Source organism: Lissotriton helveticus, chromosome 8 (genome assembly GCF_964261635.1).
Source record: "Lissotriton helveticus chromosome 8, aLisHel1.1, whole genome shotgun sequence".
NCBI classification, from domain to species: Eukaryota; Metazoa; Chordata; class Amphibia; order Caudata; family Salamandridae; genus Lissotriton; species Lissotriton helveticus.
In genome coordinates this window covers 1,542,018,123-1,542,032,106 of record NC_136069.1, presented here as the reverse complement: position 1 = coordinate 1,542,032,106, position 13,984 = coordinate 1,542,018,123, and the positions used below count along the sequence as shown (strand labels likewise).

The window sequence follows — 13,984 nt, the reverse complement described above, 5'->3', positions numbered from 1 at the left end:
GACGCTATTTTTCTCACTATGTAGATGAACAAGCAACATGTGGTCAGGATGGCCGAGTGGTCTAAGGCGCTGCGTTAAGGCCGCAGTCTCTCCTGGAGGCGTGGGTTCGAATCCCACTTCTGACAAATCTTTAAGTCCATTTTGTCTCTGCGTTCCTTCAGAATCTCAGCTAAAAATTGGCAGTGCATATAATATCTGAATAAGTACCAAACTTCAGTTTCAACTGCAAATGAATTTGCCCATTTCTGTCTTCAAGCTCGTATAATATTCTTCTAGCACTAGTGGTGTTTTATGTGTTTTTTGGGGGGTGCCTAAAAAATCCCTTTTATTGAAGAAATGGCTTACATTCAGTCTTGTGATATTTTTGGTTTCCAATAAGTAGATTTTTAATTTTATGTAACCTCATTTTCTAATGATCCATTCAAGAGATGTTTCCACTATGAAATGAAGAGCAAGGGGAAAGAGCACAAATGATAGAGCCAGTGAGTGAGATGGGGTGTTGAGGAAGGAGAGAATGAAACAAAGACAGAGTGAGTGAACGGCAGGTAGGCATAGAAGAGGAGACTAGAAGTGAAGGTGACTTGCTTTTCCCTGCTCTTGACCTCCCACCCATCTCAAACCAATCACAAACATACCTTCTATGCAACGTTGGTATGCAGAACTTCACTCCTCAGCCAGTGAGGGTGAGTCCCAAGCCAGGGGCTAGAGAGCAAAAGAATGGATGTGCTCAGACGTTCCTTGCTAGGGACAGTTGATCTGAAACAAGGCCTGCTCTCTTGTTTCCAGCAAGGATCTAGAAATCCTTACCAAATGAGCTTAGGACCCATGTAAGAGCTCATCTAGAAGAGTCATACTCTTGTATTCCCTGGATAAACAGGCCATGCAAATTTGGAAGAATGCCAAGCACCTGGTAGACAGCTGTACTCCAGCACACTTACAGCAATGTCCTCAGGGCTGTGATCAGGGGCTGCTTAGATTTGCGTATTCCACCCTATGTTGTGACATTGAGCTCCCTTGTTGAATTTGCTTTAGTCAGCCAAGATGTGGCTGTTGACTCAATTTCAAAGCAGCTTTGGGCCGTTCAAGTGGCTGGTGAATAGCACTTTCTCTTTGTACGCTTTAAAGGTCTAAAGAGTTCTTCATAGGTACTGCTCTGTATGGATTGTTCAAAGATCTGTTGGAAATGCTTATAATGGGATAAATAAATTGAGGGCATGCCTTTTCGGTACCAAACTTGCATGGCTGTCTGGCTTGTGGAAGGTGCTGCAAATGCAAGTCAGGATGGCCGAGTGGTCTAAGGCGCTGCGTTCAGGTCGCAGTCTCTTCTGGAGGCGTGGGTTCAAATCCCACTTCTGACAAACCTGTGTTTAATCTTCTTTTTTCTTGAGGGAGAAAATCAGATCATTTCCCTCACATGGGCTTATATGGTTGTCTTTTTGGAAAAGTGCAGTGAGTTTTTTTCTTGCTATAGCCACTTATGGCCTAAGATGTGTGTTTTTTTTGTTCACACTATCTTTCTCACTATGTAGATGGACAAGCAACATGTGGTCAGGATGGCCGAGTGGTCTAAGGCGCTGCGTTAAGGCCGCAGTCTCTCTTGGAGGCTTGGGTTCAAATCCCACTTCTGTCAAAACTTTAAGTCCATTTTGTCTCTGCGTTCCTTCAGAATCTCAGCTAAAAATTGGCAGTGCATATAATATCTGAATAAGTACCAAACTTCACTTTCAACTGCAAATGAATTTGCCCAATTCTGTCTTCAAGCTCGTATAATATTCTTCTAGCACTAGTGGTGTTTTATGTGTTTTTTGGGGGGTGCCTAAAAAATCCCTTTTATTGAAGAAATGGCTTACATTCAGTCTTGTGATATTTTTGGTTTCCAATAAGTAGATTTTTAATTTTATGTAACCTCATTTTCTAATGATCCATTCAAGAGATGTTTCCACTATGAAATGAAGAGCAAGGGGAAAGAGCACAAATGATAGAGCCAGTGAGTGAGATGGGGTGTTGAGGAAGGAGAGAATGAAACAAAGATAGAGTGAGTGAACGGCAGGTAGGCATAGAAGAGGAGACTAGAAGTGAAGGTGACTTGCTTTTCCCTGCTCTTGACCTCCCACCCATCTCAAACCAATCACAAACATACCTTCTATGCAACGTTGGTATGCAGAACTTCACTCCTCAGCCAGTGAGGGTGAGTCCCAAGCCAGGGGCTAGAGAGCAAAAGAATGGATGTGCTCAGACGTTCCTTGCTAGGGACAGTTGATCTGAAACAAGGCCTGCTCTCTTGTTTCCAGCAAGGATCTAGAAATTCTGCATGAATCTGCAAGGCACATTGACAGCATAAATTTGCATAAACTGCCCCACCTTCTGCCTTCCTACTTCCTGAGCAGTAGTTGTTTGTGTATAAAGAAAGAGGTCGCAGGCAAGATAATTTTGTGAGTAGGATACAGAACCCTAAATAGCTGGTGAGAGGTATAAGTTATTCTAAAAGCATAAAAACAGTACACCTGTGAAATGAAATGCTTTCATATGTGATCTTCTGTGTTTATTGTCCTGTGCAAAAAGTTGCACCTTGTGTTTGAAGGTTGAAATTATTTCAAGCTTGCATGGACGCAGAAATTTATGAGTGACTTTTATACATTTCTTAGGACTCTTAACTGTCAGGATGGCCGAGTGGTCTAAGGCGCTGTGTTTAAGCTGCAGTCTCCTCTGGAGGCGTGGGTTCGAATCCCACTTCTCAAATGACTTTTGGAGATATAATCTTCTTCATCAGGATAACATCTGATGGAAGTTGCATCTGTTCGTCTTCACCTGGGACGTTATTCTGTCCTCGTCTAGTCAAGAGAGCTTGGGTTTCTCATATATTTCTGTTGTACAAAGTCTTGCTGATAAAGTGCAATCCTTACCAAATGAGCTTAGGACCCATGTAAGAGCTCATCTAGAAGAGTCATGCTCTTGTATTCCCTGGCCAGAAAGGCCATACAAATTTGGAAGAATGCCAAGCACCTGGTAGACAGCTGGACTCCAGCACACTTACAGCAATTTCCTCAGGGCAGTGATCAGGGGCTGCTTAGATTTGCGAATTCCACCCTATGTTGTGACATTGAGACACATGAGAACACATGAGAAGGGGCATACCCTGGATCAGGTGTTTTCATCTGTTCCACCTACGGAGGTTGCTACCCGGCAGATTCTCTGGACTGACCACCGGCTTATTTTCGGTGATGGAATGTGCGCGCCCGGATTACAGAGCGCCCACTTTGCTTAGACCGGCCTCGCGAGCGCTGCATAGATTGACGCCTGACATGCTTGAGCAGGCGTTGCTGGATCACCCCTGTCATCTTTCGGGTGATTTGGACAGCGATACGGAGACTCTGCAGCGTTGGCTTACTGACAGGCTTGACGATCTAGCCCCTAAGGCTGCCTCCCGGTCCACGGTGGCTCGGCAATCTGCCCCGTGGTTTACGGAGGCGCTCCGTGTGGCCCGTAGTCAGTGCAAGGTGGCCGAGAGGGCCTGGCGCCTTATGTACGATGTACGATGGGGAGGCCAAACTTGCCTATAAGGCGGTGGTCAAGGCCTACCATCGGGACATCCTTGGTGCCAAGAGGGACTATCTGGCGAGGAGGATAGAGGCATCTGCGAACTCCTGTAAGGAGATCTTTAATATTATGAAGGAGTTTACAACCCCCAGCTCCCATCCGCCCCCGCCAGCTTCGGCGGATGCTTGGGCATGTGATCTTGCTGGTTTCTTCACAAGTAAGATCAAGTAAGTAAGATCAAGGCTATTCAGGCCACCTTTGTGGAGGGACCGGATGGAGGCAGTGGTGTTAGGGCGGACTGTAGTCTTCCGCAGATACCTGCGGCGGTGCTGTCCGATTGCCCTACTGTTTCCTGTGATGTCTCTCAGAAGTTACTGGCCAATCTTAAATCTGGCTCGCCACTTGACCCCTGCCCTGCCAAATTCTTGACCGGGATGGCGGCGGTGGTGAATCCTTTGGTCAATTTTATCCTCAATACCTCCTTGAGGGAGGGAAGGGTTCCCAGCTCTTGGAAAAGAGCGATGGTGATCCCCCTCCTAAAAAAACCGGGTCTTGACACCGAGGTTTTGGCGAACTATAGGCCAATCTCGCTTCTACCAGCACTGGCGAAGATAACGGAAAAACATGCCCACGGCGTTTTGTCGAGCTTTCTGCAAGCCAACAATCTGCTCCATTCATCTCAGTCGGGTTTCCGTCCTAACTTTAGTACGGAAACGGCTCTGTTGGAGGTCACTGAGATTATTAGGGAGACTCTGGATGTCGGCGGTAGGGCCATGCTGGTCATGTTAGATCTGTCGGCGGCCTTCGACACCATCCCCCACAAGGCGCTTTTAGCGAGGCTTCATGACATCGGCCTCAGGGGGACGGTGTTCAGGTGGTTCACTTCTTTCCTTGAAGACCGCCGCCAGACGGTCTGGGTTTCCCAGAGCTCCGCCGAGATGCCGCCATTGGGAGTTGGGGTTCCACAGGGTTCTGTGTTGAGCCCCACGTTATTTAACATCTTTATGTCCCCTTTGGCGGCCTTGGTGGAGGCGTACGGGGCCCAGATCGTCTCCTATGCCGACGACACGCAACTCCTCTTCACATGCGGGAAAGACCAAGAGTTTGATGGAGAGAGAATCCGGAACTGCCTTGCGCTGGTCTTCGACTGGTTCCAACGGAACAGTCTGAGGGCCAACTCGGGCAAGTCTGAGATTTTATTCTTTGGTTGCGTCGCAGATCCGGATTGGCAGCATTGGTGGCCGTCCGCCATGAGTCCTCCTGCTCAGTCCTCCCAGGTTGCCAAAAATTTGGGCGTCAAGCTAGACAACCAGTTGTCGCTGCGAACTCATATTCTTGGCCTGGCCGGCACCTGCTACGGAATCCTGAAGATGCTCCGCAAATTTTTGCCTCTGTTGTCGGAGTACCACAGGAGGATTACCGTTCTGGCCCTTGTCGGCTCGAGGCTGGATTATGCAAACGCCCTCTTTCTTGGCCTCCCCGATTACCTGGTTCAGCGCCTCCAGGTGGTGCAGAACTCTGCTGCCCGGGCAATTTTCGGTCTTGGTAGACGAGCCCGTGCTTCGAGGTTGCTTCAGACGCTTCATTGGCTACCTATTAGGAAGCGGATCCAGTTTAAATCCCTGACCCTGATGCATAAAGCTTTGCATGGATCAGGGGCGGGATATCTGCAGCGGAGACTGAACTTTTATCATCCAGTCCGTTCCCTCCGTTCGGAATCCCTCTTTAAAGCTGTGGTCCCACGGGTGAGGAAGGCCCACGCGGGAGGGCGATCTTTTAGCTGCAGAGCTCCCCAGCTGTGGAATCTGCTCCCACTTTCACTGCGCAGTACTGCCAATTTGCTTCAGTTGAGGAGGGGCCTGAAGACTTGGCTTTTTAATTCTTAGTCTGTTCTTTTATTAAATTGCTTCTTTTTACTTTTTCTTATGTTTTCTGTTTTTAGCTGTGTTGTGTTACTTTTTATGAGCCACTGGTGGAAAAGCGTCGGGACACTCCTCTCGAGTAGCCGTACGCTATATAAAAACTATGTAACATAACATAACATAACATTGAGATCCCTTGTTGAATTTGCTTTAGTCAGCCAAGATGTGGCTATTGACTCAATTTCAAAGCAGCTTTGGGCCGTTGAAGTGGCTGGTGAATAGCACTTTCTCTTTGTACTCATTAAAGGTCTAAAGAGTTCTTCATAGGTACTGCTCTGTATGGATTGTTCAAAGATCTGTTGGAAATGCTTATAATGGGATAAATAAATTGAGGGCATGCCTTGTCGGTACCCCACTTGCATGGCTGTCTGGCTTGTGGAAGGTGCTGCAAATGCAAGTCAGGATGGCCGAGTGGTCTAAGGCGCTGCGTTCAGGTCGCAGTCTCTTCTGGAGGCGTGGGTTCAAATCTCACTTCTGACAAACATGTGTTTAATCTTCTTTTTTCTTGAGGGAGAAAATCGGAAAATTTCCCTCATATGGGCTTTTTATGGTTGTCTTTTTGAAAAAGTGCAGTGAGTTTTTTTCTTGCTATAGCCACTCATGGCCTAAGATGTGTGTTTTTTTTGTTCACACTATCTTTCTCACTATGTAGATGGACAAGCAACATGTGGTCAGGATGGCCGAGTGGTCTAAGGCGCTGCGTCAAGGCCGCAGTCTCTACTGGAGGCGTGGGTTCGAATCCCACTTCTGACAAAACTATAAGTCCATTTTGTCTCTGCGTTCCTTCAGAATCTCAGCTAAAAATTGGCAGTGCATATAATATCTGAATAAGTACCAAACTTCAGTTTCAACTGCAAATGAATTTGCCCAATTCTGTCTTCAAGCTCGTATAATATTCTTCTAGCACTAGTGGTGTTTTATGTGTTTTTTGGGGGGTGCCTAAAAAATCCCTTTTATTGAAGAAATGGCTTACATTCAGTCTTGTGATATTTTTGGTTTCCAATAAGTAGATTTTTAATTTTATGTAACCTCATTTTCTAATGATCCATTCCAGAGATGTTCCCACTATGAAATGAAGAGCAAGGGGAAAGAGCACAAATGATAGAGCGAGTGAGTGAGATGGGGTGTTGAGGAAGGAGAGAATGAAACAAAGACAGAGTGAGTGAACGGCAGGTAGGCATAGAAGAGGAGACTAGAAGTGAAGGTGACTTGCTTTTCCCTGCTCTTGACCTCCCACCCATCTAAAACCAATAACAAACATACCTTCTATGTAACGTTGGTATGCAGAACTTCACTCCTCAGCCAGTGAGGGTGAGTCCCAAGCCAGGGGCTAGAGAGCAAAAGAATGGATGTGCTCAGACGTTCCTTGCTAGGGACAGTTGATCTGAAACAAGGCCTGCTCTCTTGTTTCCAGCAAGGATCTAGAAATTCGCAATGAATCTGCAAGGCACATTGACAGCATAAATTTGCATAAACTGCCCCACCTTCTGCCTTCCTACTTCCTGAGCAGTAGTTGTTTGTGTATAAAGAGAGAGGTCGCAGGCAAGGTAATTTTGTGAGTAGGATACAGAACCCTAAATAGCTGGTGAGAGGTATAAGTTATTCTAAAAGCATAAAAACAGTACACCTGTGAAATGAAATGCTTTCATATGTGATCTTCTGTGTTTATTGTCCTGTGCAAAAAGTTGCACCTTGTGTTTGAAGGTTGAAATTATTTCAAGCTTGCATGGACGCAGAAATTTCTGAGTGACTTTTATACATTTCTTAGGACTCTTCACTGTCAGGATGGCCGAGTGGTCTAAGGCGCTGTGTCTAGGCTGCAGTCTCCTCTGGAGGCGTGGGTTCGAATCCCACTTCTGAAATGACTTTTGGAGATATAATCTTCTTCATCAGGATAACATCTGATGGAAGTTGCATCTGTTCGTCTTCACCTGGGACGTTATTCCGTCCTCGTCTAGTCAGGAGAGCTTGGGTTTCTCATATGTTTCTGTTGTACAAAGTCTTGCTGATAAAGTGCAATCCTTACCAAATGAGCTTAGGACCCATGTAAGAGCTCATCTAGAAGAGTCATGCTCTTGTATTCCCTGGCCAGACATGCCATGCAAATTTGGAAGAATGCCAAGCACCTGGTAGACAGCTGTACTCCAGCACACTTACAGCAATGTCCTCAGGGCTGTGATCAGGGGCTGCTTAGATTTTCGTATTCCACCCTATGTTGTGACATTGAGCTCCCTGGTTGAATTTGCTTTAGTCAGCCAAGATGTGGCTGTTGACTCAATTTCAAAGCAGCTTTGGGCCGTTCAAGTGGCTGGTGAATAGCACTTTCTCTTTGTACGCTTTAAAGGTCTAAAGAGTTCTTCATAGGTACTGCTCTGTATGGATTGTTCAAAGATCTGTTGGAAATGCTTATAATGGGATAAATAAATTGAGGGCATGCCTTTTCGGTACCAAACTTGCATGGCTGTCTGGCTTGTGGAAGGTGCTGCAAATGCAAGTCAGGATGGGCGACTGGTCTAAGGCGCTGCGTTCAGGTCGCAGTCTCTTCTGGAGGCGTGGGTTCAAATCCCACTTCTGACAAACCTGTGTTTAATCTTCTTTTTTCTTGAGGGAGAAAATCAGATCATTTCCCTCTCATCGGCTTATATGGTTGTCTTTTTGGAAAAGTGCAGTGAGTTTTTTTCTTGCTATAGCCACTTATGGCCTAAGATGTGTGTTTTTTTTGTTCACACTATCTTTCTCACTATGTAGATGGACACGCAGCATGTGGTCAGGTTGGCCGAGTGGTCTAAGGCGCTGCGTTAAGGCCGCAGTCTCTCCTGGAGGCGTGGGTTCGAATCCCACTTCTGACAAAACTTTAAGTACATTTTGTCTCTGCATTCCTTCAGAATCTCAGCTAAAAATTGGCAGTGCATATAATATCTGAATAAATACCAAACTTCAGTTTCAACTGCAAATGAATTTGCCCAATTCTGTCTTCAAGCTCTTATAAGATTCTTCTAGCACTAGTGGTGTTTTATGTGTTTTTTGGGGGGTGCCTAAAAAATCCCTTTTATTGAAGAAATGGCTTACATTCAGTCTTGTGATATTTTGTGTTTCCAATAAGTAGATTTTTAATTTTATGTAACCTCATTTTCTAATGATCCATTCAAGAGATGTTTCCACTATGAAATGAAGAGCAAGGGGAAAGAGCACAAATGATAGAGCGAGTGAGTGAGATGGGGTGTTGAGGAAGGAGAGAATGAAACAAAGACAGAGTGAGTGAACGGCAGGTAGGCATAGAAGAGGAGACTAGAAGTGAAAGTGACTTGCTTTTCCCTGCTCTTGACCTCCCACCCATCTCAAACCAATCACAAACATACCTTCTATGCAACGTTGGTATGCAGAACTTCACTCCTCAGCCAGTGAGGGTGAGCCCCAAGCCAGGGGCTAGAGAGAAAAAGAATGGATGTGCTCAGACGTTCCTTGCTAGGGACAGTTGATCTGAAACAAGGCCTGCTCTCTTGTTTCCAGCAAGGATCTAGAAATTCTGCATGAATGTGCAAGGCACATTGACAGCATAAATTTGCATAAACTGCCCCACCTTCTGCCTTCCTACTTCCTGAGCAGTAGTTGTTTGTGTATAGAGAGAAAGGTCGCAGGCAAGGTAATTTTGTGAGTAGGATACAGAACCCTAAATAGCTGGTGAGAGGTATAAGTTATTCTAAAAGCATAAAAACAGTACACCTGTGAAATGAAATGCTTTCATAAGTGATCTTCTGTGTTTATTGTCCTGTGCAAAAAGTTGCACCTTGTGTTTGAAGGTTGAAATTATTTCAAGCTTGCATGGACGCAGAAATTTCTGAGTGACTTTTATACATTTCTTAGGACTCTTCACTGTCAGGATGGCCGAGTGGTCTAGGGTGCTGTGTTTAGGCCGCAGTCTCCTCTGGAGGCACGGGTTCGAATCCCACTTCTGACATGACTTTTGGAGATATAATCTTCTTCATCAGGATAACATCTGATGGAAGTTGCATCTGTTCTTCTTCACCTGGGACGTTATTCCGTCCTCGTCTAGTCAAGAGAGCTTGGGTTTCTCATATATTTCTGTTGTACAAAGTCTTGCTGATAAAGTGCAATCCTTACCAAATGAGCTTAGGACCCATGTAAGAGCTCATCTAGAAGAGTCATGCTCTTGTATTCCCTGGCCAGACAGGCCATGCAAATTTGGAAGAATGCCAAGCACCTGGTAGACAGCTGTACTCCAGCACACTTACAGCAATGTCCTCAGGGCTGTGATCAGGGGCTGCTTAGATTTGCGTATTCCACCCTATGTTGTGACATTGAGCTCCCTTGTTGAATTTGCTTTAGTCAGCCAAGATGTGGCTGTTGACTCAATTTCAAAGCAGCTTTGGGCCGTTCAAGTGGCTGGTGAATAGCACTTTCTCTTTGTACGCTTTAAAGGTCTAAAGAGTTCTTCATAGGTACTGCTCTGTATGGATTGTTCAAAGATCTGTTGGAAATGCTTATAATGGGATAAATAAATTGAGGGCATGCCTTTTCGGTACCAAACTTGCATGGCTGTCTGGCTTGTGGAAGGTGCTGCAAATGCAAGTCAGGATGGCCGAGTGGTCTAAGGCGCTGCGTTCAGGTCGCAGTCTCTTCTGGAGACGTGGGTTCAAATCCCACTTCTGACAAACCTGTGTTTAATCTTCTTTTTTCTTGAGGGAGAAAATCAGATCATTTCCCTCACATGGGCTTATATGGTTGTCTTTTTGGAAAAGTGCAGTGAGTGTTTTTTCTTGCTATAGCCACTTATGGCCTAAGATGTGTGTTTTTTTTGTTCACACTATCTTTCTCACTATGTAGATGGACAAGCAACATGTACTCAGGATGGCCGAGTGGTCTAAGGCGCTGCGTTAAGGCCGCAGTCTCTCCTGGAGGCGTGGGTTTGAATCCCACTTCTGACAAAACTTTAAGTACATTTTGTCTCTGCGTTCCTTCAGAATCTCAGCTAAAAATTGGCAGTGCATATAATATCTGAATAAGTACCAAACTTCAGTTTCAACTGCAAATGAATTTGCCTAATTCTGTCTTCAAGCTCTTATAATATTCTTCTAGCACTAGTTGTGTTTTATGTGTTTTTTGGGGGGTGCCTAAAAAATCCCTTTTATTGAAGAAATGGCTTACATTCAGTCTTGTGATATTTTTGGTTTCCAATAAGTAGATTTTTAATTTTATGTAACCTCATTTTCTAACGATCCATTCAAGAGATGTTTCCACTATGAAATGAAGAGCAAGGGGAAAGAGCACAAATGATAGAGCGAGTGAGTGAGATGGGGTGTTGAGGAAGGAGAGAATGAAACAAAGACAGAGTGAGTGAACGGCAGGTAGGCATAGAAGAGGAGACTAGAAGTGAAAGTGACTTGCTTTTCCCTGCTCTTGACCTCCCACCCATCTCAAACGAATCACAAACATACCTTCTATGCAACGTTGGTATGCAGAACTTCACTCCTCAGCCAGTGAGGGTGAGTCCCAAGCCAGGGGCTAGAGAGCAAAAGAATGGATGTGCTTAGACGTTCCTTGCTAGGGACAGTTGATCTGAAACAAGGCCTGCTCTCTTGTTTCCAGCAAGGATCTAGAAATTCTGCATGAATGTGCAAGGCACATTGACAGCATAAATTTGCATAAACTGCCCCACCTTCTGCCTTCCTACTTCCTGAGCAGTAGTTGTTTGTGTATAGAGAGAAAGGTCGCAGGCAAGGTAATTTTGTGAGTAGGATACAGAACCCTAAATAGCTGGTGAGAGGTATAAGTTACTCTAAAAGCATAAAAACAGTACACCTGTGAAATGAAATGCTTTCATATGTGATCTTCTGTGTTTATTGTCCTGTGCAAAAAGTTGCACCTTGTGTTTGAAGGTTGAAATTATTTCAAGCTTGCATGGACGCAGAAATTTCTGAGTGACTTTTATACATTTCTTAGGACTCTTCACTGTCAGGATGGCCGAGTCGTCTAAGGCGCTGTGTTTAGGCCGCAGTCTCCTCTGGAGGCGTGGGTTCGAATCCCACTTCTGACATGACTTTTGGAGATATAATCTTCTTCATCAGGATAACATCTGATGGAAGTTGCATCTGTTCTTCTTCACCTGGGACGTTATTGCGTCCTCGTCTAGTCAAGAGAGCTTGGGTTTCTCTTATATTTCTGTTGTACAAAGTCTTGCTGATAAAGTGCAATCCTTACCAAATGAGCTTAGGACCCATGTAAGAGCTCATCTAGAAGAGTCATGCTCTTGTATTCCCTGGCCAGACAGGCCATGCAAATTTGGAAGAATGCCAAGCACCTGGTAGACAGCTGTACTCCAGCACACTTACAGCAATGTCCTCAGGGCTGTGATCAGGGGCTGCTTAGATTTGCGTATTCCACCCTATGTTGTGACATTGAGCTCCCTTGTTGAATTTGCTTTAGTCAGCCAAGATGTGGCTGTTGACTCAATTTCAAAGCAGCTTTGGGACGTTCAAGTGGCTGGTGAATAGCACTTTCTCTTTGTACGCTTTAAAGGTCTAAAGAGTTCTTCATAGGTACTGCTCTGTATGGATTGTTCAAAGATCTGTTGGAAATGCTTATAATGGGATAAATAAATTGAGGGCATGCCTTTTCGGTACCAAACTTGCATGGCTGTCTGGCTTGTGGAAGGTGCTGCAAATGCAAGTCAGGATGGCCGAGTGGTCTAAGGCGCTGCGTTCAGGTCGCAGTCTCTTCTGGAGGCGTGGGTTCAAATCCCACTTCTGACAAACCTGTGTTTAATCTTCTTTTTTCTTGAGGGAGAAAATCAGATCATTTCCCTCACATGGGCTTATATGGTTGTCTTTTTGGAAAAGTGCAGTGAGTTTTTTTCTTGCTATAGCCACTTATGGCCTAAGATGTGTGTTTTTTTTGTTCACACTATCTTTCTCACTATGTAGATGGACAAGCAACATGTGGTCAGGATGGCTGAGTGGTCTAAGGCCCTGCGTCAAGGCCGCAGTCTCTCCTGGAGGCGTGGGTTCGAATCCCACTTCTGACAAAACTTTAAGTCCATTTTGTCTCTGCGTTCCTTCAGAATCTCAGCTAAAAATTGGCAGTGCATATAATATCTGAATAAGTACCAAACTTCAGTTTCAACTGCAAATGAATTTGCCTAATTCTGTCTTCAAGCTCTTATAATATTCTTCTAGCACTAGTGGTGTTTTATGTGTTTTTTGGGGGGGTGCCTAAAAAATCCCTTTTATTGAAGAAATGGCTTACATTCAGTCTTGTGATATTTTTGGTTTCCAATAAGTAGATTTTTAATTTTATGTAACCTCATTTTCTAATGATCCATTCAAGAGATGTTTCCACTATGAAATGAAGAGCAAGGGGAAAGAGCACAAATGATAGAGCGAGTGAGTGAGATGGGGTGTTGAGGAAGGAGAGAATGAAACAAAGACAGAGTGAGTGAACGGCAGGTAGGCATAGAAGAGGAGACTAGAAGTGAAAGTGACTTGCTTTTCCCTGCTCTTGACCTCCCACCCATCTCAAACCAATCACAAACATACCTTCTATGCAACGTTGGTATGCAGAACTTCACTCCTCAGCCAGTGAGGGTGAGTCCCAAGCCAGGGGCTAGAGAGCAAAAGAATGGATGTGCTCAGAAGTTCCTTGCTAGGGACAGTTGATCTGAAACAAGGCCTGCTCTCTTGTTTCCAGCAAGGATCTAGAAATTCTGCATGAATGTGCAAGGCACATTGACAGCATAAATTTGCATAAACTGCCCCACCTTCTGCCTTCCTACTTCCTGAGCAGTAGTTGTTTGTGTATAGAGAGAAAGGTCGCAGGCAAGGTAATTTTGTGAGTAGGATACAGAACCCTAAATAGCTGGTGAGAGGTATAAGTTATTCTAAAAGCATAACAACAGTACACCTGTGAAATGAAATGCTTTCATACGTGATCTTCTGTGTTTATTGTCCTGTGCAAAAAGTTGCACCTTGTGTTTGAAGGTTGAAATTATTTCAAGCTTGCATGGACGCAGAAATTTCTGAGTGACTTTTATACATTTCTTAGGACTCTCCACTGTCAGGATGGCCGAGTGGTCTAAGGCGCTGTGTTTAGGCCGCAGTCTTCTCTGGAGGCGTGGGTTCGAATCCCACTTCTGACATGACATTTGGAGATATAATCTTCTTCATCAGGATAACATCTGATGGAAGTTGCATCTGTTCGTCTTCACCTGGGACGTTATTCCGTCCTCGTCTAGTCAAGAGAGCTTGGGTTTCTCATATATTTCTGTTGTACAAAGTCTTGCTGATAAAGTGCAATCCTTACCAAATGAGCTTAGGACCCATGTAAGAGCTCATCTAGAAGAGTCATGCTCTTGTATTCCCTGGCCAGACAGGCCATGCACATTTGGAAGAATGCCAAGCACCTGGTAGACAGCTGTACTCCAGCACACTTACTGCAATGTCCTCAGGGCTGTGATCAGGGGCTGCTTAGATTTGCGTATTCCACCCTATGTTGTGACATTGAGCTCCCTT

The 13,984-nt window shown here is 44.8% G+C and overlaps 10 non-coding genes across 10 annotated transcripts; all 10 read left to right on the top strand.

The window, feature by feature from the left end:
* Positions 1-42: 42 nt before the first annotated feature.
* On the top strand, positions 43-125 carry TRNAL-AAG (transfer RNA leucine (anticodon AAG)). The gene has a single exon. It is a non-coding gene; the product is annotated as a tRNA-Leu (tRNA).
* Positions 126-1,275: 1,150 nt separating this feature from the next.
* On the top strand, positions 1,276-1,358 carry TRNAL-CAG (transfer RNA leucine (anticodon CAG)). Its single transcript has one exon. It is a non-coding gene; the product is annotated as a tRNA-Leu (tRNA).
* A 1,298-nt stretch (positions 1,359-2,656) lies between these two features.
* Positions 2,657-2,744, top strand: TRNAL-UAA (transfer RNA leucine (anticodon UAA)). The gene has a single exon. It is a non-coding gene; the product is annotated as a tRNA-Leu (tRNA).
* A 3,112-nt stretch (positions 2,745-5,856) lies between these two features.
* Positions 5,857-5,939, top strand: TRNAL-CAG (transfer RNA leucine (anticodon CAG)). The gene has a single exon. It is a non-coding gene; the product is annotated as a tRNA-Leu (tRNA).
* Positions 5,940-6,129: 190 nt separating this feature from the next.
* TRNAL-AAG (transfer RNA leucine (anticodon AAG)) lies at positions 6,130-6,212 on the top strand. The gene has a single exon. It is a non-coding gene; the product is annotated as a tRNA-Leu (tRNA).
* A 2,013-nt stretch (positions 6,213-8,225) lies between these two features.
* Positions 8,226-8,308, top strand: TRNAL-AAG (transfer RNA leucine (anticodon AAG)). Its single transcript has one exon. It is a non-coding gene; the product is annotated as a tRNA-Leu (tRNA).
* Positions 8,309-10,049: 1,741 nt separating this feature from the next.
* TRNAL-CAG (transfer RNA leucine (anticodon CAG)) lies at positions 10,050-10,132 on the top strand. The gene has a single exon. It is a non-coding gene; the product is annotated as a tRNA-Leu (tRNA).
* A 1,299-nt stretch (positions 10,133-11,431) lies between these two features.
* TRNAL-UAG (transfer RNA leucine (anticodon UAG)) lies at positions 11,432-11,514 on the top strand. Its single transcript has one exon. It is a non-coding gene; the product is annotated as a tRNA-Leu (tRNA).
* Positions 11,515-12,146: 632 nt separating this feature from the next.
* TRNAL-CAG (transfer RNA leucine (anticodon CAG)) lies at positions 12,147-12,229 on the top strand. The gene has a single exon. It is a non-coding gene; the product is annotated as a tRNA-Leu (tRNA).
* Positions 12,230-13,528: 1,299 nt separating this feature from the next.
* Positions 13,529-13,611, top strand: TRNAL-UAG (transfer RNA leucine (anticodon UAG)). The gene has a single exon. It is a non-coding gene; the product is annotated as a tRNA-Leu (tRNA).
* Positions 13,612-13,984: the final 373 nt, after the last annotated feature.